Source organism: Melanotaenia boesemani, chromosome 17, assembly GCF_017639745.1.
Source record: "Melanotaenia boesemani isolate fMelBoe1 chromosome 17, fMelBoe1.pri, whole genome shotgun sequence".
Classification (NCBI taxonomy): Eukaryota; Metazoa; Chordata; class Actinopteri; order Atheriniformes; family Melanotaeniidae; genus Melanotaenia; species Melanotaenia boesemani.
Window position 1 is genome coordinate 25,060,503 of NC_055698.1, and position 27,333 is coordinate 25,087,835.

General features: G+C 40.3%; 1 pseudogene; it reads left to right on the forward strand.

Moving 5' to 3' along the window:
* The first annotated feature begins 24,952 nt into the window (after positions 1-24,952).
* Positions 24,953-26,742, forward strand: LOC121656372 (annotated as a pseudogene).
* Positions 26,743-27,333: the final 591 nt, after the last annotated feature.

Sequence of the window (27,333 nt, forward strand, 5' to 3'; positions counted from 1 at the left end):
AAGAAAAGGGCAAGTAAAATAATAATAAAAAACTTTTTAACTTTTATCTGTTCATAGCACATCTATGAAAATGGAGACTGATTTTGCCAACCTTATGTCTCTGTATTCTACTTGTTACACTCATTGTTTCATTTGCACACTTCTTCTAGACCCTTTATATTTGCATATTTTTTCTTGTTTATATTTGTTCTCTTGTTTTACTCTTTAGGTTACTGTATATCTGCTGTTGTATGTATACAGCCAGTTTCATGCACCAAGAAAAAAATCCCTGCTCGTGCAAACAGTGCAGCCAAAAAGATTTTTCTGATTTCTGAACAGCCTCTCATGCACATAATATAGTAAAACTCTAATTTCTACAATGTGTACATTTTTGCTACATACTTGCTTGCAGGTTCTGTAACTGTTTTCCAACATCAAATAAATTCTCTTTTTGGATATTTGAAGCATAATTTCCTTTGGCAGTTTTTGCACTCATATGTTTTAATTGCAACCACTTCATAGCCCAGATCCATTACTAGAGACTGATGTTCACACCAAAGCACAATTACCTTCGTTTTCACACAATAGCAGTCTTTTAATTTGGCTCAGTTTAGGAATTAACATCTTGTAAGACCTGAAAACCTTGAAAATGAGAATTCTCAAAAACATTTAATTTCATACAAGATGCTTCTCTTAACATATGACACACTTTGAGATTTACAAATAAATAATTAAAAAAAAAAAAGAAAAGGTGAGAAAAAGCCAATTTACCTTGAAACTACACTGAGTGCTTTCTACACTTGGTGAGTTTCTTTTGTTGCAACACACTTGAGGGAAAAAAAGGTCAAGGTTTTACATTTAAAGACAAACCATCAAGTAGGTCTGCAGCCCACTTGATGGTTTGTGTGGTCACCATGCCCACCTATTATAGAAAAAAATCTAATATCTATTCAGCAGCTCTTTACAAGGCTTACGTAGCCCTACCAGGTATTACACTCCAAAACTGATGGGTACATCTCCACCATCTTCAAGTTCTTTCCTGTGGACTGTGTAGATTGTGCCTTTTAAAACATTGAGTTCTGCATCTGTTATTATATTTCTGGCAGTATAAGTAATCATATGTGGACAAGAAGCTGGATCTGAGGAGTGATACAAGAAACATTAGGATAAAATCAATATCAGCCATAAAATGTGTATTTAATCACTGAATTGGGAAATTAGATGGACCACCAGGACTCTGCTAAAGCATTAAACTAATGACACTTTTATTACTTTTGGGAAAAAGACAACGCAATCTCTTGGTAAAACATGTATTTTCTTTTTAATATTTTCTTTTATTACATTTCTTGGCCCTTTCCCTATTAAATGCAACTTTAGTTATGCTGCTGAAGACTTACATGATGATGCTGATGTGATAAAAATCAATACGTTTGAGCCAGAGGGTTCTAACTTCAATCTGCAAACTTTCATATGACAGAGCTCTTGCTTGACAAAATTCTACACAGGGGTTTCCTCTCTCCTGTCACTTGTTTACATTCCTTTCATCTTTGCAATTCATTACTTTTCTACTTCAGAGAGTGAAAAATACACTTTTTTTCAGGTTACATTTTAATACTCATGGCTTAGAATTATACAGGGACTTTGAGGGGAGCCTTATTTTTGGGCTTACACCATGACTCTCCAAGTCCCATCCACATGCATATGTATTAGTGCAGAGCAGCGTGATTAGAGGAGATGCTGCTACTGGATACAACATCTCATCTCATATAGGGATGGTATCAGTAGCTTAAAAATTATCAAAGAATTTCAGTAGTTTAATTGGTGCAAATAAAAGCGAAGATAGATACTGTATGTGGTCTAACATTTTATGCCTGACTTTACACAGCCCTTCAAGAAAACATTTGAGGGAAAAAAAACAAAACAAAAAAATCAAACTAACAAAAAAAAAAAACTGCTGATCAATAATTAAAACATATATGTGGTTTTGTCCTGCTTTTCAATGCCTTTCTCTATTTCCTTGCTGTTTGATGTCATTATACCTTAACTTTTCCAACACTTCAGTTTTATTTTTAGGATCCAACGAAAATTAGAAATTGATTAAGGGTTTGAAAAGTTCTTTTAACAAGCAAACAAAGCAAGCAAATTCAGTGGTCACCACTCAGATGGCTCATGGTACACAACAAACCATTCTGTTCGCCACAGAGATGAACTAAAAGCTCCTGAAAAAAGTCAGTCACATAGAAACAGACTGGATCGTGTTCAGAAATACACTTGCATCGTCATCAAAATCCTAAAATACAACGTTTAGGAAATTTGATGTAATGAATCAACCCCCACAACGCTAAGGAACATCATGGAAAATAAAATCCGATATAACCTGAAAGTGGTTAATGGAACCACAGTAACTTACAGCCGTCAGTGGGTTTTGACTTAACTAAGGTTTGGTATAAGAGCCAGGGCCTAACCATCTCTCATATGCATGAAGTAAGGCCTCCAGTGAATAATGTCAGCATTTTGTTGAGAATACATTTTCTCAAGTACAGTTTTAAGTAACTGACATCTAAATGACATAAAATTATTTTCCTCTGGGATTTCTAAAATCTATGCAGGTTACAAACAATTATGCTAATTATCCAATCCACTTTTTTTTTATTTATAAAACACATTTTAAAAACAAAGACAAGTTTCCAAAGTGCTGCACATCAACAATAATAATAAAAAAGCTATTTAAACAATAAAATCAAGTGAAAAGATAAAATAAATTAAATGAATAAAAGTGAAAAGATAAAATAAATAAAAGACACAGAAGACCACAAAACTCATGTGGTGTTAAAAGCCAGAGAATAAAAATGGGTCTTTAGGCGAGACTTAAATGCTCCACTGCGGGGCAGATTGCACATGGAGGGGAAGAACCTTCCAGAGTCTAGGGTTGACTACAGAGAAGCCCTGCCCACTCTAGTTTTAAGTCTCATCTTAACTGGCCCTCGGACCTCAGAGCGTGCTGGAGTGTAAATTTGGAGGCACTAATTTGGCCACTTGGTCTACCCATCATTTAGCCAATGGTTACAGCTAAAAGGCGTCACTCACATTGTCAAAAGAGAGAAAAAAAAAAAAAAAAAACAGAAATGGAGCACCTTCGAAAATAAATTTACCACTGCATATATCTAATATGTACAGGACACTGAGGGGTTGCTTTTCTGTAAATAAATATGCTATTTTGCTTTAGGCCTTTTTCTGTGCATTGATAAAGCTACAAATTAATCTCTACCTCTAAATATTACATTCTTTTTCTTGAACTTTTGACTTATGACCATATTTATGCATAAAAATAGCTTAAAGTCTAAACTTTTGTATCATTTAGTATTTTAGTATCTGTAAATGTGCAATTAACCCCTACTCCACTCTTCAGCTTGCACTTTCACAAAGTTAGACTGATAAAAAATATAGAAATTAATATTTCATTGCATTTCCCAAAGATACGGCTCACTGAAACTTTAAACATGTCAAAACTCCTCTTGAGAGCAGTTTTGACCAGCATGCAGGCAAACTTGTAGATAAATTAAGTCTTATAACAGATGGAAATGGACAAAAAATGTAAAAAATAGGACAGAGGTTGTATAAAAAAATGCCCTCTCCTTTAAAACCAAAATCAACTGTCTGTTTTTTGTTGTTTTTTGTTTTTTTTCCGTGCGTGAGTTGTTCTGCTTGCTTGTGATCACAAGAAAGTTACTACATGACCTCTACACAACAAGCTTCTCTCCTGACATCCAAAAATAACTATTTCATAGAAAACTGTTAATTTGTGATCTTGTCAAAACAAACAATTATCCAGCAACACAACAAGCTGTCAGAGCCACTTTTCTCCTCAATTTGTCACTTTAAAATCATGTAACAATGGCATGTTTGGAAAAAAAAAATCTATGTGTTCATAGTGCGCATGGCTTCATATTTATCATCAGTCGAGCTGTGGTTGTGGATTCTAAAACGTCTCTGTGTTGGCCTTCGTCTGACAACCTGCCTGCAGGCCTGTAAACACTGGAGTCATGAAAGCAGCAGGACAACCGGATTGTTTGTTGATTCAAATTATCAAATGAGGGCACAGCGTCCTCGCGTTGACTCTGACATTTCTGCTCCTCCTTTGGCGTCAAATGTGGGCTCATGAAGGTCGATGGAGGTTGAATGAGATTTCTGATGGTGAGTGGCGATACGGAGGAGGCGATTCTGTGTCTGGCTGCTTCCCCTACGCTCCTCGTTGACCCACTTTTCCTGGATACGACTCCTTTGTGTCTTTGCTTAACTAAAACCTTTTCGAGAACAAATGGCTTCTATCTCCTAAAAAAACCACCTCATTAAAAATGGACTTCAGACCAGCTTTACTCCCTTTACTTAGCCTAATACTCCCGTCCACCCCATTTATTTAGGAATAGTTTGTGTCTGCAGAAACTTTGGCAGCTGGTTGTTAATATTAGAAGTTAAAGAGCTGCATCTTGAATATCTCCAGTTTTAAATTTTTTTAGGTCAACTAATTGTAGGATGAGAGAAAAACAAAGAGGAGACATGAATAATAAAATCTAATGAAAAATTGGAGAAAACACAAGAAGAAACTACTGAGACAAGGGACACAAGATGAAGACAGTTAAACAAATGAGCTTGGAAAAAAGATGGAGTTTAAAATGCAACTATTTTCTTTACAGGTTTGAATACATTATTGGTTTTCAATAGAATATTAACCAGTTTAAAAAATCCTCCCTGACTACATTTTGCAGTGTGGTGGGGGCGTTATCCTGCAGAAGGAGGAAAACCGATGCCAGTGAGCAGTGTAAATGATCTGGAACGATGTTTTGGCAGGTTGTATGCATCAAAATGACATGCAAGCAAAGTTCTCCAAGCATAATTGCTCAAAATATCACATTGCATCTGCTGGCTAACCCTCATCTCACAATGCATCCTGCTGCCATCATTTCTCCAAGTAAACGACTCAGGACATAAGAGTCACTGCATGTATCTGGAAGGAGGTGGACAGACCAGGGAAAGGTAAATGGCTGTCAGAATTGACAAAAACTTTGCCCCTGGAAAAGATTGCATTTACAATCAGGGCTAAGCTGTAAATCTTTAATGACATCTGGGGTCTTTATAGAGCAGGGGTGTTTCCTGGACCTGGGAACATTGGGGGCTGAGCCCACACCCTCGTAAAGAAATCACAGTGAACCAACACAGTAAAAACTGCTTTTTATTTAAGCTTTCTTGAGCATTGTGTCACCTTGTTTAAAGCCAAATACTGTAATATGTGCTTCGATATGTATTTATTTTCAATCTTAAACGTGACAATGTAAACAAGATCTCTAAAATCCATATTAAACTTTTACTTTTCCAGACATCTGCTGTTTATCTCCAACATCTTCTGCAACAAAAGGATGAACGTGAACTGTTTTCAGTCACTTGCAATTTTCAGAATAAAGATCATGCTGTAGTATTTACTGTACCTCTCTATCATCTTATCTGTCTCTTCCTTCTTTCCCTACAGGCTTCATCACTTGTTTTCCTTCCATCATTTCCCTTCTTTCCTTCTTTCACTTGCTCTTTTCCATCTTTACCATTACTACTTTTTCAGTAGTATAGCTTAGTTTAAACTAGTGGTATACTCTGATTTTTCCTTCCCAGTCTCGAACACGACTGTCCCGTAGCAACACACACACACAAGAACCACCAACCTCATTAATACATAAAGTATACACCCACACAAAGGTGAGATCATGAAAGACTGGATTTGTATTCCAATTATAAATGTATTGTGAGCAACATAAAATGTAAAACACTCTTTAAAACTCTTTAAATACTGACCAGCCAGTGACCTGGAGGTGAACAAAAACATCAGTAAATAAATTTATAATAAAGCTGTTCTGTATCTATCTATATTTAAACTAAAGCAGCATCTAGAAACCAAACATCCAACACTAATGGCAAAGCCATTTCCATCTACTACGACACAAACGCATGCACGCGTGCACGCACACACACACAAGCACACACACTCACAGCAGCGGGTAAACCAGTGAATCACGTAGATCTCACCACTGGATTTACTGTAAATGTGTATAACAGAAAAGGGCACGGCTAACGGTTTAGTACAGCTAGCTTAACCTTCGAAGTATCAAGTACTGTCACCAATGATCTGCCTAATGTTCATTTAATTTTAAGACATACAGGGTTTAAATTATTTGTGGTTTACCTGTTTCGTGTGTTGGCCAGAGTCTTGCTGCCCATTGGCAGCGACCACAACTGAAGAGTTGTCTCTCTCCTCTAAATAAAAAACCGTCTGATGTCTATTTATGACCGCTATTAATGACCGCTCGAAATAACACCAGAGTTCTGATTAGGGATAAAACGCCGGACTGTTAGCCAATATGGAGGATTCCCCGTTTCCATAAAATTCCTATTGTGCCTGTGTTGCATTCATACAAGCCAGGAAATTATAAAACTACCATCTTCTTTAATGTCATAAGGCGGCTGAGGGAATGTAAACTTATTCCTTCTGGGATGAAAAAAACATTCGGGGCTTGATGTGAAATGTTCGGGGCTAGAGCCGGGAACGCCCAGGCCAGGCAACGCCCCTGTTATGGAGACTTTCTAGCAAATAGAGATTTATTCTATATAATGGAAGAACCTAGAGGATGATTCACAAGTGGCTTTTTCCAGTTTACTTTGACATAATGTTTAAAGTTAGATATTCAGGGATATGACTCCAGTTCAACTTAAACCGTTCATACATAGTGTCCACTACAATGGACACCTATTTATAGGCTATTTTCAAACATATAAATGAATGAAGATGGTATATTTGAAAATTTGCCACTTCAGTGGGCATTAGTGAGTCATCCAGTACACTGCCACTCACTGAAGAATAAATTAATATGTATCATAAAATTTCATATATACACATTTATTGTGTATACACTACCGTTCAAAAGTTTGGGGTCACTTTGCCATGGGATTCAATAGGGAAGTGACCCCAAACTTTTGAATGGTAGTGTATATTACCATAAATTACCAAGTTTGCCTCAGTAATAAATGGGAAAAAGAATTATACAGCTTTGTTTTAACTCCTCACTGGGCACTCATTAAAATACTTTAAATTTTGCACCACATGGTTGGGGGCAAGAGCATTACGATCCAGTTTTTATGCATGTGTCTTAAAATGTTCGAAAAAGAAATAAAGGAAAAAAGAAAAAGAAAAAAAGACCCAGGTCTACACAGCCAATTATCAGACCAAGTCCTTTGTGGGATCCTTGTGTGCATCAATGAGCCTGGGGTCACCCTGTCACCACTTCACCAGTTCGATGCATATTAAGAACACTTGAGAACACTTCACGAGACCTGAAGTTTTAGAGACACTTTGGAGGGTTAGTAAAATAAATTCACACAAATTCTCAAAGCTGATTTACAGTCACAACTAACATTTAACTCTGCCTAAATTTGGCATTAACAGCAATGAAAATCCAAACATACCCATTACAGGACTCCTTCCATTAAAAGTCACTCATTTAATTTTAGCTGCTGTCTCCTTTAAAGCGGTTACTTTGTGCAGCAAGACACCGCTCCCAGTGCTGCCGCATAGCTGGATCTTCTCTGCTATCAAGACTTTGACCTCTAGAATTTTACCTTGGGAAGAGAAAGAAGACACAGGGAGTGAAATCTTGGTGAGTAAGTGGGTAGTGAATGGTAGCTGTGTGCATTTTCAAAGACAGTTCTACCTCAGACGCCTCACAATATTACAGCAGGCAATTTGACCTTGGGGGACAAATTCACAATACACAACTCCATGAATGCAGAAGAAAACAAGGAGCGTGCTCTACCTCATGCTTCTAATCTGATGTGCCCTCTTTGGTTTTGGAGACTGTAGGATCTGTCACTGAAGACTACGGTTTACTCTCTAGGTCACAGTCGTAGAACCAACTCTCACCACCAGTGATGATCTCTGAAACAAAGGTTAGGTTAGCTTTACAGAGATATGATGCTTGCTTTGTAAACAAGCTGGAACTCCACTGGGAGAAAAAGAAAAAAAAAAGACCCAGGTAAACATCTGCTAGTCAGTGTTGCATGTGTTGTTACAGAAGGTGAAAGAGGGTAGGAGCCAAAATGAATCTGCTATCGCTTTTTAAAGAAGCTATCTCTGAACTTTTTTAAAAAAACTTTGTATTTTATTGTTCATTTTTATGTATTTAAAGGAGCAAGGCATAGGCTTCCAAGCAAAACATAAAATCCAGTCTAGAGTCAGTGTATATGTCCATTCTAAGCTACTGTAGTTACACATGATTGCAGCTTAATGGGCTCCGTGAAAGAAGACTATGCAACCGACCGAATTCTATAACTGTTGGGACAGTGTGTGAAATTGTGAATTAAAAGTGGAATACAATGATTTCCACATCCCATAAATCCCTATTTTATTCCCAAAAGAGCCTAAATAAATTAGATACTGAAGCTGAAACATTTTACCATTTCCTTGAAAATATTAGCTCATTTTGAATTTCATGGCAGCAACATAAAAAAAAAAAAAAAAAAAAAAAAAAAAAAAGACCAGGGGCAACAAAAGGCTTAAAAAATAATTGGCATAAATCAAAAAACTGTAGCAGCATTTGTAAGCTAATTAGGTTAACTGGCTACAGGTTAGTAACATGACATGACGTTAAAGCAAGGAAAGGCAAGGCAGTGTATTTGTATAGCACATTTCATGTACAGGACAATTCAAATTGCTTTACATAAAACAAAAGCATAAAAAATCATAGAGGTTAACTACTCTGCGACACATTGCATCTAAACATTGTGGGACAATTTCATAAAAACGTTTAATGTAAAATTACAAAAACAAAAGCTCCGCCATCTACAATGTTTAATATCAAAAGAGTCAGAGAATTAGGAGGAATCTCTGTACACAGTGTCGAAGCTAGGGGTAGCAGTCTCGACACAACACATCACAATTACTGATGCATGTTTTTTTTTCCTGTGTGACAACTTGACTACTACCATCTGAGTGGAAACCTATAACATGGTTTTTCATATTTGTCGTAACAAACAACAACAAAGAAAACTCCATCTATTAGTTTATGCAAGACAAATTTTGTTTCCACCACATAAGGGCAAAACATGAAGTTGCTTCAGATTCTAACGTTCTTGGATTGATAGTGGTAGGCGGACCAGAATTAGCTTCTTTAATCCAAAACAGTTTGTAAGCAAATCCACACCTCCCCAAATCCACAGGACTTATTAAGCAAATGAAGTCACCCATAGAAGCTGTTCCTTGTTGTTATTAATAAACTCTTTAAAAATACATTTTTTAACATTTGTACCTTGATTAAGAATCATCCATGTCTGCATTACGATGCATTTTTTTTTAAAAAACACTACTTTGCTCCCCCATCCCAAGCCATGGCTTGAGGTCAAAACTGGATGCAGGTGATCTTTAGGCCCGCATGCATTAAAAAATGATTTCCAGAAATGTCTGTGAAAACAGCTCACTGTGCAAACCATGGTAAAAAAGCAGGTTAAAGCCCTATTATGACAAAAAGAAGTCGGATCTGAACACGATCCCGAAATGCAGCCATCTTCTCTGGACCAAAGCTTATTTAAAATGGTTTGAAGCAAAGAAGAAAGCTGTTCAGTTCACAGATCAAGTAAATGTGAGTTTCTTACTGGAACTCGTGGTCGCCATGTCCTGCTATCTAAAGAGGACAGGGACTATCCAGTTTCAGTATCAGTATCAGTGACTTATTCAGTCACTTAAATCCCCTTTCGTCCTCATTCTGATGCTTAGTTTTATCTTTAGCAAGTCATTTTGACCACGTCTAACAAAATGCATTGAGTTGCTGCCTTTTTGTGTCAAGCAATGGAAAAAAGATGGACCTAATTAAGCGACCAGTGAGTTTACATCTACATGTATGCTGAAGTACTAATCTTACATTAAAACCATTATAAAAGCTGGATGTGGTTTTATGTGCAAAGCTGTTTGACAGCTGAAGCAGCCAACTATTTTGTGTCTCAGAAAAAAAGCCAATTTCCCATCACAAGTAAAATGTTTACCGAACAACTCAGATGATCTGACAAACTCTTCAGATCCAGTTTGACATGTCAGCTGTTGCTCTGAGCATACCTTAATTCCACACATTAAAGCATCAGATGAGTCTGCACCAAATTAAATCTCAGTGTGGCATCTTCACAGGCTTCGCCAGCAGGAAGTGATTAACCAAAAGTTGAAACTAAACTGTGAGACAGATCAAATCACTGCCTTTAAACACTTTTCTTCTGTTAGATTTTCCTTCTTTTTTCTCAGCCTCACAAAATTAGTTGTGTAGGTGCAGTTTAGCGTTGCGTGTCTGACAAATGGGTTTATCTGTCAACTTTACAGATGACGGGAAAGCAAAGTTACTGAGTATATTCGAAAGCATAAATCTTGGGTATTTTGTGAAAAGTATTTGCAATCAACTACTTTCTACTCTATAGTATTTATCAATAGCAGTATCCACTACTGGGGGAAGTGGTTATTTCCCTTCGTGAGGTCACAAAGGAAAAGATCTGACTCACCTGTTTGAGCACACATTTGCATAAAAGTGGAGCAAGCAAGTGAGAGAGGGGACAGAGTTTTCTCATATTTGGGCCTCATACACAGACTATGAGGACACATATGACTGTTAAAAAACCTTCAGAAAATGAATTTTGCATAATGTGGAACCTTAAAAGCATTATCATAACACTAAAAGCAAGGCTGAGTTTTTTAGCTCACAAAACATTGATAGATACAACTGTAGTTTACTCTGTACCTACTTTATCCTTTGTTTTTCTCGAAGTCCCTTTTCTTGTTACTCCATGTCTCCTGTGCCTCGTCTCTCTACTCCATGTTTGTGTTTTTCTCGATATATTTTCCTGTTTTAGAAATCCCCTTTCCCCTCCCACTCTCGTAATTGTCTGATTGTTTTCACAAGAGTCTCGTTACCCTTTCCACCTTGAATATTTAAATTTAATTCCTTGCCCAGTTTTTCCACATGTTGGCTTTTTCCACTATTTGGGGATTTAAACTGTATTAGTGTCAGCCCAGTCTTCTGTAGACAGATATTAACTTTACATTAAGGTTTGTCACAACCTGCCTATCTGCCTTGTTAGTCTGTATTTCAACCTTCCTTTCAAATGAACATTAAATATAATTAAAAAAGCTGTTTTGACAGGGCGATCTGCTGATCATGTTGGGCTCCAGCAAGAGTTTTTGTGCAATGCTTTTAGTTTCTTGTGCAAGGTAAGTGCAAAGTGTTTGTCAAGAGCCAGCAGCAAAAAGGCCTTCATATTACTGCCATCTTGGCAGAAAAATGACACTCAAACACTGTGAAGGCCATATCCCACTGCCACTGAGGCCATACCATCTCACCACTGCAAAGTGATGCAGCTCTTCAGGAGAAAAAGATCTTAGTCTATTTCTGATATTCAGTTCAATTCAGCTTAATTTGTATAATGCCAATTGACAACATCATCTCAGGGCACTTTAATTTTTGCCAATTCATTGTCATCCAATCAGTTTTTATACAAGCTAAATAATAAATAATAGCCTAGTAAAGGAAAATCAACACATTGCATCAAAACTTGACTTCCATTCAACCCCCCATCCTGAGCATGCACGGGGTGACAGTGGAATGGAAAAATTTCCCTTTTAACAGGAACATGGCGATGGCGGCCATCTACCTCAACCAGTTTGGGTGGAGAGGACTGGAAAAGGAGCATAGAATGGGATTCGACATGGGAAAGTGGATGAAAACCGAAAACAAAGCATGTCTCACTGACAGACCTGAACCCAACAGAACAAATAAATTATAAAAAAGGGCGGTTTAAGATCGTAAACCATGAGTTACCCACGGAAAAATAACAATAGATGTTAACCACGTCTTCAACAATAAGAGAAAGACAAACTAATTTGTTGGTCTTACTGACCTCCCATCGTTATAGTGTTAGAATGACGGAGGCATTTTAGTCATTAAAAAAATATACTCTTACCCAAATAATTATGATTTTCTTTTCATTTCAACTTCACTTTTTCAATCGCATGAATCAATACCACAATACCACAAGCATCACTATATAAAACAGGCGGTACAAGCAGTAACTGCAGCAACATTACAATAGAAAGGTTGGTGCTTTTTGTCAATTTCTTTGTTTTTGTGTATATCTAATCCATGTCTTTACCCCTGACTGGAACACTAGTAAACATTCATTAGTCAAAAAGATATTGCATTGTTGCACCCAGCAGCGTGGACAAAAGTTAAAAAGTTAAAACCCCCTCAGCCATGAATAACTACAGTAATGCTGCAATAAAGGAAATCAAAAACATCATGTACTATTGTGAAACACTTATAGGCCACATTTTTCTGCGGCCATTTTATAAAATAGTTTAATCACATTTTTCTGATGAAAATAATACAGGACTTATATATAGTATCAGTATTTTTCATCACTGAAAACTTTTAATTACTAATTTCACCATTGCAGAAAAGAAGTTACTGTATTTCTACATGACTATTACAAATTTTGTTTGTATAGTTATATTATATTGATTTTGATTCAAAATGCTTTGTGCAGACCACTGAAATAAAGCCTAAGTGAAAGTATTAATGGGTTAAAAGGCAATGCAATAAAGATTTAAAAAAAAAAAAATCCACATGGAAGAGGCTTTGCTTCACGCTTAAACTCGCTTCCACACTTACATGTCAATGTATTCCAGCACTTAGTTTCAGAGGAGCAAAGATGCTATTTCACCTGCATGAGCTTTGTCAGGTTCTCTCATGAATAATGATATCAGGATGCAGAATATGTGATCAAAAGCTACGCACAAATCGGTTTACTCTAAAATAAAATTTCACTAATTACACTCAAAGATTTGCAATTACAAAGAGTTCCAACGGGTGTACGATTCAGATGAAACACAGGCAAATCAAAATAGAGCTTACTGTCAGAATTAAAAACTAGGCAAAAATGAATAAAATTACTATCGATGCACAATTACATCCAAGAGATTTAAAAGAAAAACACCTAAAAAGCTCACAGAAAATCCATCAAAGTGGCTAAATAAATGATTATACGTGTAATCCAGAATAGAACACTAAGCAGGGATTTAAAGTGCAAGAGAATCGTAATTTCTTTTGACAAATCTATTTTAAAAGAAGCATAACAGCTACATGAATTATTTACAGTGACTAAAGCAGAGCAAGTGCTTTTATTCTGAACAGAGATTGCTGAGAAGCGGTATGTGACATTGAGAGTGGGCCTCACATCCTGCATCCTGTGTGTAATTAGGTTTAAGTGACTACTGTGTCCACATCATATTGTTTAGACAGTAATTACAGAGAGTGAGCCAGAAAAACTGACAGACTTGTAATTCTGACTTGGGGATCAAAAAGAAAAGAATGGCAGACAGGCAAACAGTTGGCTGAATTTCTGCAAATACACCTGTTAGTTATGGAATTGGAACCATGTCTATGTTTCACACCAAGCAGTAGCTTTTTTCCCCCACCCTCCCTCTGCTTTGTTATTTCTTTATTTATCTACATGTTTATTTAACAGGGAAAAATGCATAAAACATTGCCTCATGAAATCATAAATCAAATGCCATGCATACCACTAGCTGAGGCTAATTTGCAACCCTTGTCCCTTCTTAGACTTCTAGAATGAAACATAGATAAAACAGTATTGAATTAAAATATTATAACCATTAAAAAACATACAGTAAAATTAGTGTTTATAATAAAATTTATGATGTCAAAGCAGGAAGGAGCACAAGTATAAAGACAGAGAGAGAAAAAAAAAGAAGAATATAAAATGAAAGTTTTGAAGTGTGTGTGTGTGTGTGTGTGTGTGTGTGTAGTTGCATGTGTGCAGGTCTGTGTGTACTGGTGTGTACTGGAAGATCTCGGGAAGCAGAGGCAGTTTAAAGCATCTCTCTTCTAAAATTACTCTGACAGGTCTCCTCTTGATCTGGTCATGGAATGTTTTTTTTAGAGATAAAATGCAGGAAAGGAGACCTCTCTGTCTCCAGCAACTTTCTCCAGCTCTACCTCGGTGATCTTAGGGTGCTCCACTGTATCAAAAGGAGTCTGCTGAAGTGGTTCGGGCATCTGAGGATGCCTCCTGGTTGCCTCTCCTTGGAGGTTTTCCAGACACATGCTACTGGAAAGAGACCTTTGAGAGACTCAGACTTGCTGGAGGAATTACACTATATCCCGTCTAGCCTGGCGCTTCAGGGTCTCCCAGGAGGAGCTGGGCCGTGTCAAGGATGCCTGGGTTTTCCTCCTGAACCTGTTGCCTCTGCAACCCGACCTCAGAGAAGTGGTGTAACATGGATGCTTGAAATGGTTGCAGTGGTCTCATAATATAAACTAACTGGCCGTTTTATTAGAGACAAATGGGAAAGCTGAAATTTACTGCCCACCTGGGCCTTTCTGTGTGGAGTTTTGATGTTTTCTCTATGCATGCATGGGCTCTCTGCAGCTTCCTCCCACAGTCCAAAAACCTTATTGTTAGGTTAATTGGTGTCTCTAATCTCACTGGGAATGAACGTGAGTGGTTGGTTGTCTTTGTGTTGGCCCTGCAATGACTGGCAACCTGTCCAGGGTGCACCCTGCCTCTAGCCTGTAGCAGCTGGGAAGGTCTCCAGTTGAAACTCTTTATTGGAATAAGCAGGCAGATAATGGGTGGGTGGAAAATTATTGCCTGAATACTTGTGCACATTTCAGTCAGTAAATTTATTTCTGTTAAATGCGTAAAGTTTTAGTTTTTTTTAGTTTCTTAACTAAAGTTTATGTACTTCTAAGATTACATGTTCATGAATTTCTCAGCCAGAAAGAAATTATTTTAGCTGCTTTATTTTTTCTTTCTTTTTTCTTTTTTTTTTTTTAGCAATCTTCCAGGATATAGATTAGCAAACCTTGTTACCATTTACCATATTAAATATCCACCTGGTGGTAGTTTTGTTCTGACATCAGTGACTCTAAACTGTATTTATGTGCTTAAGACAAGTACATGACTTATGTGAGAAGAAAAGATTGATTAAACATTTATTGATTCATTTATTTACAGTCAAGACATGCATGTTAGGTTAATTGGTCACGTTGTTTTCTCCCTATGAGTGAGTGTGAGTGTAAATGGTTGTTTGTCTCTTGGTGTTGGCCTTGCGATGGACTGGTGATCTGTCCAGGGTGAACCCTGCCACTCGTCTGCTATTTGCTGGAACAGGCTCCAGCTTCCCCGTGACCCCGAACTGGAATAACCTCTATAGAAAATAGACGGATGGATGGACCTGTACGCCACTCTGAGGCTAGGTTCACACTGCAGGCTGAAGCGACCCAAATTATTTATTTATTTATTTATTTATTTATTGCCCCTATGCGACCTGATCTTTTCAAGTCTGAAAGACACAGATCCCATTTTTTCAAATGTAACCCAAGCCGCTTGGCTATGAGGTCCTACATCCGATACGTATCTGATCTTTTGTCATGCGACTTCAGTCTGAACGGCCAGGTCGCATTAACCTACACGTCACACACGACATTGTTTATAAACTCGCATCACTCTCCCACCACTCCTGGCTGCGACTCCATACCCACATGTTTCTCTGTATAGATGTTGCTGCCACTGCTCCACAAAATGCCATGGCCAAAAATCTGACTCTCCTCTTTTGTAATCTCCTCCCTAAAACGAGGCCATTGAAAATGTGCTGGCTACAGTTATACGATAACTTTAAAATTGCAACATAACACTCTGCTTTTACCGTCCATGTTTACTTCCGCAAACAGTAAGGTGTCACACGCACACTCACTGTGTCACACGCACGCTCACTGTCACGTCGTCGTATCTTCTGCACATGCATGAAACTTTTGGTGTGCATACGATTCATACCAGAGATCACATACAAGTTGCATTTAATTGGAAATGTGAACGGACTCTCAAAAAAATCCGAATTGAGCATTATGTCCTGCAGTGTGAACCTAGCCTAAATGTCCGGATGACATTAAGACTGTAGTCTACAAGTTGGGCTGCACTCTATGTCCATCCTCTTGCACCGTCACCCTATGGTTGAGGACATGATCATTCTCACACTCCTTCTTCCTCATCCTCTCTCTGCAATGACTTCAGTTGAAAAACGGAGCTCACCTGTGATCTTTTTTTACTTTAATTTACTTTTTTTTTTATTCCTGATTGAAGTGGTAACAATTAACCATTGAGGTTTGTTTCCAGGTGGCACATAATTAGCTCATGTAGTGTAATTTTGAATGGCAGCGCTTTGAAATGGCAAAACGCCATGCAGAAAACTGTGTTCAGTGCATTTAAAAAGTGACAATTTGAATTGTAAAATGTGTTTAAAGCAGAAAATGTGCACTGTAAAATCTAACTATTTGGCTTTGCTTAAAAAAATGCAAACCTGTTGCTTCTTTTGTTCATTTGAGTGATTGAGTACAATTAACTAAATGGTTTACATTTGACAAACTTTTATTAACTTAAACACTTTGATTTTGTTTTGGAAGAGCTGTGGAAGAAACTAGATATGGGGGGGGGGTTCTTAATATCAGACCACAGACATATTTGTGACGGTTCAGCAGCTGCCAGGATAACTGGTTTTAAACACAGGGATTTGCAGTAGGCAAACTCAAGAGCAGTCACATGTCCATACCAACATTAATTAAAATTCCTTTTATTTTCATCATCAGTCATACTTTTAACAGGTAAACTGTATTTTTTTTATATCAATAATGTTGTCTGTAAACTGAAACTATGGTGTAATGTGGCTTATTGGTGATATGAGATCATAAAATGTTTTCCTGCCGATTTAGCTGAGAACTGGTTTCCTCACAACAACAGATGTGGAGGAAGAGGGTGATGCGATGATGTTTGCTTTTCTTTTTAACATGTTTTTATTCATAAATATTTTAAAACAAGAAGAAGAGAAGAAGAAAACTAAACAAGAGGAAAATTTAGACATTTTAACGTGATGTTTGGAAAACATACATAGCAGTCTACTTAAATTTTTTTTTAAAGCTTTCTGAAATCAGTCCAAAGCTTTTTGTGCCAACTGAATTACTGATAAACCAAAGAAGTAAAAAGTATTGAATAGTTCCAACTGTTACTAATTTGCCAAAGTAAAAGTAAAATTGCAGTGACTTATCTCTAATTTGTTGATGATGGAAGTGAACTGCATTGTGGGATACCCTGCTGCCGCATCACCATGCCTCATGTACTTATCTTAATTACACTGCACAATCATTTTTTCAACATTTTGGCCTCCAAAGTTCATCACTTATTTAAGATTAGTATCACAACTAGATTAAATTTAAGTTATTCCACTAAATATATTTTATTAAACCCAATGTTACATTTTACTGTGTTTTTATAGTTTTGGAGACAGGAACAATTGATTATTGGTACTTCAATGCAAATTGCAGTATTTTGCCTCAATCACATACCTCAGCTTTTGCACTTATCTTTTTTTTGATTGATTTCTTGCTGTTTTTTTATATCATGAATTTTTTTTTATTGCTTATTTTTAATGTTTGGGGTGGGAGGTGTTAAGAGGAATAAGTGTGAGCGGTTGTGTGCAGTTCGTTGCAGGTGAGGTGGTGTAATTTTGTTGTATGTAATACATGCAGTGACAGTTAAAAGCATTCTGATTCTGATTTACTTGGTAACGTTACACTAGCTAATTAAAGATGTCCTGCTGCAATGCAATTATGGGTTGTAATAAGAGACTTCCCAGTAAGTACCCTGGATACTGAATATATTCAATCTCAGAATTTAGCTATTGATGAATTAGAGGACAGTATAATTTGATCACAGCCCAACTCAGGTTCAAAATGTTGTTTTAGGTTTTGAGAACCAGGCAAATTTATGTTTTAATACTGATTCCATGTTTTCTGAGTCCACACATACACGCCTGCTCCAAACAGTTGCTGGAATTGTGTCGATTTGTCACCATTACACACAACATTAAATGTGTGATGTTAAAAAACAGACTGAGTTTGATTTTTCTAGCTGAAGATGTCCTCAGTGGGGCAGAAATGGAAGCAAAGTGACTTTTATCAAACTTCTTACCCTGCCGTCTAATTTTGGTTTCACTTTTAATTTAGTTTTAGTTTGATTTAATTAAGTTTAGAGGAGGAATAAAAAAAATTTGAGTCAAAGGTACTTCAGGAAAATGTGCTGAAGGAGCTGAAGAGCCTTGTGGGAACAACAGAGCGAATGACTCCTGCTATTAAAAACAGGGAAAATGTGTCTCAGTGCACTTGTGTCACTCAGTTTGTTGTTTGTAAGAATATAGTTACTCAGAGACGCAGCGGCCCTCGTCTCCTCTGTTCTGACAGCAGTATTAAATTCTGAGTTTATAAAAAGCTGTGTTTAATGACAAAGTATACGTCTGAGGACTGAACACATCTTTGTTTTCTTGTCTCTTTTGCTGCCGTTTCAGGTAGAAGAAAAGAAAATGTCACCTCACTTCTTTTTTCTCTTTGCGCCTCATGTTTTTGTTTCCATCACCAGATTTCCCCTTGTGGCTTATTGTTTTATTATATCTTTCAGCTGTAATTATCTAAAATAAGCATTTTAAAATAAACCCACTTCACCACCACTCTTAACATCTCACTTATGTTCCTCTTCGCTTCTACTGTAGTTTAAATATCAAGATCCAACACACTTCTTGTCTAGCTCTTGTTAGAGGGAAAAAAAAGGAAAGGAGAGTTTTTGGATATCCTCCATGCTGAAGTTTTGCAATAAATAAATCCTGAACATATCACTTTTAAGTGTGGAGAAGCTTCTATCATTCATTAATGATGCATGTCACCGTCTTTTCTATGAACTCACATTTAGGTGATTGAGACAGCCCATCTTATAATTAATTTAGACTAGTAAAAGCACATTTATTGCATAATTTTAATCATCCTTACTCATCCACGTTCACATCTTCCTTTAATTTCCGCTGCAGTTCTGACTTTGGCATTTTTCAGGCCCTGGCAAACTTCCCGCCCAACACTGTAATACTGGTCTCTGCTCCGTAGTGATCTACTGTGGTGCCCCTTTTAGTTTCTTTTGCAACTGTCCTCTTGTTTCAATGTATAGTTCTACAATTCAGCAGCAGATTAATGAAGAGAATAAAATGCAAAAGGTCTTGATATGAATGCAAGCCTGACTTCATGGTATGGATCAAGTACATAATAAAAGATGTTTTTTTTTGTTTGTTTGTTTTTAATCTATCAGTAGTGAGACCAATGACTCCATAATTTCCTAACTATTGTTGTATATGACTAGTCCATGCCTTGCCTTAGATCAGAGATCTCAAATTCCCGTCTTCAAGGGCCACAGTCCTGCAGTTTTAGGTGTTTCCCTGCCTCCCTGCTTCAACACAACTGATTTCAATTAAATGGATTTAACAGTTGGTCAAGTTATGCACAACGGCAAATTAATTTAAGTCAGGAGTAGGCTTGCACAATATCAGGAAAACATGCGATAACATTATTGAAAGTTGCGATGACGAGTAATTTAACCTTTATTTTACGAGGCAAATGTTTGATAGCCAATTATCTCTTTTACAAGCATGGCCTGGACAACATGGCAATACATTAAGCAATACCTAACAATATTAAAACACACATTAAAACAACATTAAAACAAAGAAAATTCACCACGTCACAGCATATCATGCAGCAAAGCACCTGCACAACCCCCTATCTCTCCCATCAACATGTCTGTGACACGACTTTTAAACTGAGGGAGCCTAGCAAGGGTCTGAAGCTTGAATTTTTATTTTTATTTTTTTAATTCCATTCCAAGTAAAGGGAGCAGAGTACATGAATGCCCTCTTCCAAAACTCAGTGTGAGTTCTGGACACTGAGGCAGAGAGACAGATCGCAGATTGTGCATTGAGTTGTATTTAAACGCAAGATAAAAGCAGAGCTATGAAGGGAGCAGTCCATTAATAGCTTTAAAGATGAACATGTACCAGTGAAGAAGCCTGCGAGCAGACAGGGACAGCCAACTAACAACCAACATTACAATATGATCTGCGATAATTAATACTTTGGTGTTTTTTCATACAGATGAGTTCTTGCAAAACTCTCATGCACAGACATCTGCTGGACTTCATAGCTTTTGCTATAATAGTGTTAGTAGTGCTTTAGTCAATGCTAGATTTTAGTATTTCTTTTCTTTTCTGACAGAAATCATTCAGTCAGTAACACATTAAAATCACCTACTGTGTTATCCTCCAGCCTAAAGACTAGAGATAAAACAGAAAATTAACAGCCTTTGCAAAAGCTTGAAGCTGTTTCTTTACCAACTTTTGATAAATGAACGGGATCAGTGTTTTATATTTAAGTGTGGATTGAGTTTTCATTAATGCACTCATGTTTAACTAATATGAGAAAAAGAATAACTTTGAGATCTAGATAATATACCCTCAACAGTAGCTGTGTGTCACTGTCTAATGTCATCAGTCCAGATATCCAAGCTGCTGTCCATGTCGGCAGATACGAGGTAATTAATACAAAAAGGTTCATATGTGTGCTTCATAAAGAGTCCCAAAAAGCTGGTTGTTTTAAAAGCTTCTAGACATTTAATCAAAATAAAACTCTTTTGATATGTCAAAGCGAATCATCTCATGAATCTGTAGACAAAGAATAAGCTTTTATTTAAGCTATTATCTTCCAGAAGAACCACAGATAGAGGCATTGAACTCCTTTTCACGAGGGAAATTTCCTGTGGTGAAAATACACGTCAAATGTTACTTTAAAAAGAAGCAGTTATTGTGTGTGTGGTAAACTGATTCCAATGTCACCATCTATAAATGCATTTGGTTATTCAGTATAACGATGAAAAACTCACGAGGTCAGGGGTCACATGCTGGGAACTCACAGGGGTCCAATGTCCAGCTGGAGGGCATCGAGGCTGGTTGTTGATACAGGAGCTTGTTAGCACGTTCTCCCGTGAAGAGCTGTTGGACGACCTTGATAAAGAGAGAATATAAATTTGTTTGATGTTTCTGTCTGTGGGTAAGGCTAATGAGGGCAAGGACAGGTCTGTCTGTGAGACTTTTCCATTTGTGTACAATTTTCATTTGAAAACCATGAACCTGAGGACATCATGAACCCAGTTTTCACAGCCTCAAAGAACTGTTTGAGGGTTCAGACTTTGTTTTAGGGTTCAGGTGTGTCCTTTGTAGAATAGAAGCACAAACATGTGTGAGTGTTTGTGTGGGCCTGCATGGGAACTGGCAGGGTGTCAAACTCCACTATTTGCACACACACACAAACACACACACACACACACACACACACACACACACACACACACACACATACCTACTTAGGCCACTTTTGGGGTCATATGACAGAACTCCCTACTTTTGGGGACACCACTTTCTGAATGGTTTAGAGAGAAGCTGCCACCATTTTCAGATGTGCAAGGATGCCCTCATTACCAAAATCACTTGATATTTTGGATTAAAGCAAGTTTTTTCCCCATCTGACTTTTAACCTGACCTTTGGGGACAAATCTCATTTAGGAAAACTTTGAGGACTTGGGCTAAACACAGATTCTGACAGAAGTCAACTTTGGGGTCTTTTGCATGCCAGGGTGTTTGAGCTATTTATATATTATTAGAATTTGGTATTGTTTAGTTAGTATTTGGATTAGATTATTCTGAATTGATTTATTTGAATTTTATATATGCAATTTCCTCCTGGGATGCAAGTTCCCATGGGGATCAATAAAGTATTATTCTATTCTATTCTATACGATTACATTACATTAGAGCATTGGTAATGGACCAGAATACACCTGGATAGGCTGTTTTTTAAACCACAGGAGAGGCACAGATTAATTTCTTTTGTTTGTTAACATTTTTTGTTGGAACTTAACACTAAATGGGCATTACGTTTTCTTTGACATGAGCACACGCAGAGAAGGACATTTGTTGCAGCCTCACTGATCTTTAATTCATTTTCATTTCATATTGAAGCTGAGGACAACATTGAGCTTCCAGAACTTCCAGAACTGTTTCTACCAACATATTTCTTTCTTCTTATGTTTAGTACATAACAAATGACTTGGTTAGTCAAATCTATAAAAATGAGGCAATGAAAAATAAAAATTAATAATAAAACCTACCGAACCTACCACAACTTCCAAACTGAACATTGTCTAGCTTACCTTACCTTAACATTGTAGATAGAAGACATGTAGTATTATTTAAGTGCTTGTCTGCCTCTTCAGTGCAGTGATTCTATTTCTCACATAGTTTTTTACATCTGTCCATGTTCGTCCCTTCAGTGTCTCTGGTTCATTTTGCAGGCATAGCATGCAGTCGCGCTTGGCAGGAACTGTGAATGTTCTGATGAATTTCATCAGATGTTTCTCCACAGAACAAACTTCTCCTGCTTCCCATTTACGTCTGCCGCGTTTTTCTGCTGGTTCTGTGAAGAAAAGAATAAATTCAGTTCTCTTTCATAATATTCCGCTCGATGTCTCACTATGGGATGCAAGCCTCTCTGCAGCCCTCACAAGCATTAATCTCATTACGCCAATCCTGATTGGCTGATGAACGTGTTAACGTATCCGTCCGCATCACGTAGTGCCATCTGCCTTAAATAGCTCATGCGGATGGACCAACTCATTCAAAAACCTCTTCTCACTCGGAGCATATCTTGCGTCCACGGCTAGTTAGCTCAACTGCTCACAGGCTGATCCTTTGGCTTTGGTCACCGAGCGCTACCTAGCTTGGACTCTTGGCTCTTTGGTCACACCATACCATAGTGCTTCCTTGCCCCTCCACGGTTCGGTCGCACTATCCTTGTCGCCCCACCACGGCGTCTCGAGCACCAAGTGTTAGCACACCAGCTAATTTCTTGGCCTCCCCACGGTTAGCACACCAGCTAGCTGCCTCTACTCCCTGCCTGCACACCAGCTCGCGAGGAATGGAGGCTAAAACCCCACACACCAGTGGGCTCGGAGACTCTGGGGCTCGTCCCTGTCGCTGCAGGAACAAGATATCGAGCAGAGACCCACACCAGGTCTGCTCGAGTTGCCTGCGGCTACAACATGCCTGACTGGCCATCAATGTTCCCAGCTCGTGTCAACACTACTCGGTGTTCACCACGAAGAGTCTCCGCAGACGGCTAGCCCGCCAGGTTAGCCTGTCTGGGCAGGACCCCTATCTCCCCTCCGCCGGTGCTGAGGTCGAAGAGGAGGAGGAGAAGGGAGCTGCCGTGGTGGTGGTATCGCAGGCTGGCGCCAGCTGGGGCTCCCAGCTCGACGTAGCCACGGATTCCCCACCGTAGGAAGACGTCCTGGACTTGGACTACGGGGAAGAAGAAGATGTCGCCTCAAACCTCCTCATTTCCGAGGATGAAGAGGAGGACGACGTCTTCATCACTCCTACCCATGCTGCACAGCATGCGGCCTCCGTTGCTTCTCGGGATGAAGATGAGAGTGGCACACCAGCTTCTCCCCTCCCCAGCTCGGACATGCTTGACGTGTGTAAACGTGCGGCCGCCCGACTGGCCATCCTCTGGCCCGCGGTTGTAGTTGAGACCACAAGATCCCACTACAAAGGGAAGAGATTGCCCTTGGCCAAAAGTGCAATGAAGCAACTTCTCCCCGTCTTCCCAGAGCTGCTGGATGAAGTGACACGTTCATGGAAGGACCGTCCTTACAGCAGCAGGAGCCCGATTCCCGGAGCCTCGTCCCTCGATTGTGAGGCGTTGGAGAGCCTGGGCTTGCTCCGCATGCCTCCGATGGAGCCACCTGTTGCAGACCACCTCTACCCCCGGCTGTCTGCAGTGTACTCCAGGAGTCCCAGCCTGCCGTCTAAATCTGACCGTTTTCAGTCGGCCCTGACTGAGAAGGCTTATAAGGCAGCGGCGCTTTCGGCCCGGGCACTTAATGTCCTCTCCCTGCTCACTGCTTACCAAGCCGAATTGTGCGAGGATTTTGGACACACACAGGACCCAGCAACGTGGGAGGAGATTCCGGTCATCACCGACCTATGTCTCTGCGTCCAACGCTGTGCGGTTCAGGCCACAGGCAGAGCGTTTGGGAACTATGGTGCTGCAGGAACGGGCTTGGTGGCTGAACCTTTGCCAACCTGTCGGATAGGGAGAAGGATGACATGCTGGACATGCCCACTGTCCCGGAGGGGATTTTTGGCTCTGCATTGGCTTCGATTCAACGGCGTTGTGAAGCCAAGAAGAAGGAGGATGAAGCTCTCCAGCTCTGCCTCCCTCTCCGCCTGTGCAGCGCAAAACCTTCACGCCAGCTGTTTCTCAGGTTTCACATTTCAAAATACCCAAACAGCCAAGGCCCCAGCCTGCCCAGCCTCCTCCACCCGGTCGGGCCGGCTGGTCTAAGAAGCCCTCGGCCTCTGTTGCAGCCCCGCCGGCTCCGCCCGCGCAAGCTGCTAACTTCCAGGCCAGGAAGAAGAAACGGGCGGCCTGACAGCCCTGCATCTCGCCAGTTCAGCTAGATGTTCCTCGTTCTCTAGCTCCACCTGTTTGGCTTCCAAGCGTGCTCCCGGGGATATCTCTCGCCCCCGTCTCCCAGCTGCCACGGACCGTGCCAGAGCATGGGGAGAGGAACGGACATTTGTCAGCAGAGGTTTTGGCGGTTGCCCCTCTCAAACATCCACAAGCACGCACACACACATTAAGTTTGAAAAAATTAAAATGTGTCCCCCCGCTGCAGCATCCAGGCCAAAGGCCGACGGCGCAGCTACCAAAAAAAGCCAAAATCATGAACAGCGCGGTGGCGGCGCCTGCCGCTGTCCCGGTGGAGGGCGGTTGCCCCTCCCGGGACAGCGGTGCACCCGTCACTGCGCTGTCATCTCGGACGTGGATGCACGGCGCAGTCCCGGAACCATTTCGCTGTTTCAGCGAGGGAGGGCGCTACCGCATCACAGATGGAGCCTACTATGGTGGACGGGCTGCAGGGTGCGCCTCCTCCCTCCCTCAGGTGGGAGAGGTGGGCCGCACACGCAGCCCCACCCTGGGTGTTAAGGACGATTTTGAGGGGATACAGGTTGCAGTTCGCCACCGTTCCCCCTCGTTTTGCCGGCATTTTGCATTCCCAGGCTCGAGGGGAGTCAGCCCACGTTTTACAGGGGGAAATCAGCTCCTTGTTAAACAAGGGAGCGATTTGTGTTGTACCTCCTGCACAGTGTCAGAGCGGGTATTACTCCAGGTATTTTCTGGTCCCCAAACGGGATTCGCCCTATCCTGGATCTTCGTGCTCTGAACAGATATCTCCGGAAATTAGGGCTGGGCGATTAATCGATAAATTGAATTTTCTGTTTTCAGGAGATTTATTTTTATGAAAATCGGGATTTTTTTTACAGTTAGTTAGCAGCAGACTTAGCCCTCACTCCACACCAGAACGGTGTTTGTCTGACAGATTTTCAGTGAAGTGACCCTTCACTCATGCCTGGGATTTAGCTGTGCGTATAACTGCAGTGAGAAATGCTGTTCTCTATGAGATGCAAAGTGAACTTAACTCACAAACCCTAGTTAAGACAACCTTCATCAGGGGAATTATTTCTGCAGTGGATCCTGTACGATAAGGATCCAGATGGAAAGAGATCACGGATGCATTGTGTCTCATATTTCTATGTACGTTGTTTATATGGTGGAAAAGCTATGACATTATATGCTTAATTTTTGCTGGCATTCATCTATATAAACAAATAAATGTTTTTAATAAGTCTATTTATGTTTTGTAAAAGAAAAGAAAAAAAATCGATTAAAATCGGAAATCAGATTTGGTTATAAAAAGTCAGAGATTTTATTTTTAGGCCATATTGCCCAGCCCTACCGGAAATACAAATTCAGGATGCTCACACACGCATCACTGTTGCGTCTTGTGCGACAGAACTATTGGTTCACTTCTGTCGACCTGAAGGACGCATATTTCCACATCCCTATCTACCCTCCTCACAGAAAATTCCTGAGGTTCGCTTTCCAGGGGATTTGCTACGAGTACCGCGTGCTTCCTTGCGGTCTCTCTCTGAGACCACGGGTGTTCGTGCGGTGCAAGGAAGCGGCAATAGCTCCGCTGAGGAGCCAGGGCATCTGCTTGGCCACATACCTGGACGACTGGCTGCTGCTGGCACAGTCGGAGCAGGAGGCCAGGGCGCACACGCATGTTCTCGTGGAGCACCTGTCCGATCTGGGTTTTGTGATAAACACAGAAAAAAGCGTGCTGGCCCCAGCGGGCGCGGACCTACTGTCCAGAGGCGCGCCTGTATACGGGGAATGGACTCTGCATCCAGAGGTTGTGGGACAGATTTGGACCCGTTACAGTTGGGCCACAGTGGATCTGTTTGCATCAAGAGAAAATGCGCACTGCGCTCTGTTTTATTCTCTGCGCAGCATGGATGCTCCCCTGGGCGTAGACGCACTAGCGCACGTTTGGCCGCCCGGGCATCTTCATGCATTCCCTCCCCTGGCGTTGATACCCCCCACTCTGGCCAGAGTGAGGGAGTACGGCCACACACTGATATTGATAGCTCCGCTTTGGCCTGCCATGTATTGGCTGGCAGAGATATATCAGTTGCTGCATGCTCAGCCTTGGCAACTCCCACTACGCAGGGACCTGTTACTTCAGGGGAGGGGGACTGTCTTCCACCCACACCCAGAACGCCTGGCACTGTGGGCTTGGCCCCTGAGTGGCTCAGTCTGTCAGCTGTGGGACTCCCACAGCGGGTGATTTCCACTATACAGAGTGCTCGAGCCCCCTCCACTAGATCTCTGTATGGTTCTAAGTGGGGGGTCTTCGTGGAGTGGTGCAATAGACACAGCCACGTTCCTCTTCAGTGCCCAGTAGGGGTGATTTTGTTATTCTTGCAGGACCTGATTGACAGGAAGAAAGCCTTCTCCACGGTAAAAGTGTATTTGGCAAGCTATTGCTGCCTGTCATGTGGGGTTTGAGAAGCACATGGCGAGTCAGCACCCATTGGTCTGCCGCTTTATGAAGGGCGCATGCAGGCTCCTTCCTGTGTCCAGACCGCTGGTACCACCGTGGGATCTGGCTGTGGTTCTGGAGGGTTAAGGGCTTAAGGGTCCTCCCTCTTACCGGGTATGATGGCGCCTGTGTTTGGCTTTGCCGCTACCGGCAGCTGTCTGTCTAGCAAAGCGGCGTTACTGCTGCTTCTTGCTCTGCTGTTTTTGCTTAGTTCCACTAACGTTTTTGCTGCTATAGTTTACGACCGCCTGACACTTTTATCCATCGGATCTTTCATGATCGGAAAGGATACCTCATCTCCATGCGCTGGTGTTCTCCATTCTCAGCTCCCGGAGG